A 337-nucleotide genomic window follows, 5' to 3' on the forward strand; every position below is an offset into this window, starting at 1 on the left:
AAGCTCAGATAAGATATCACCTTTTATAAGAAGCAGTTCACATTCCTTGATTCTCCCAAGAGAGCTCATCTCTACACCAAAATTACTGTTTTTTTAAATATTGGCTTCTCTCTGTCTGGGTTATATCTCATCTAACCCCCAGAGAATATAAGCTCCTTGGGTGGAGTTTTGACTTTTGTTCTTTGTGTATTTGCTTCATAGCCCAGAGGTGTTTTCTTTCTTTCTTTCTTTCTTTCTTTCTTTCTTTCTTTCTTTCTTTCTTTCTTTCTTTCTTTCTTTCTTTCTTTCTTTCTTTCTTTCTTTCTTTCTTTCTTTCTTTCTTTCTTTCTTTCTCTCT

The sequence above is a fragment of the Petaurus breviceps genome, unplaced genomic scaffold (assembly GCF_028583685.1).
Source record: "Petaurus breviceps papuanus isolate PSGF00001 unplaced genomic scaffold, PetGlider_PUasm1.0 139, whole genome shotgun sequence".
NCBI classification, from domain to species: Eukaryota; Metazoa; Chordata; class Mammalia; order Diprotodontia; family Petauridae; genus Petaurus; species Petaurus breviceps.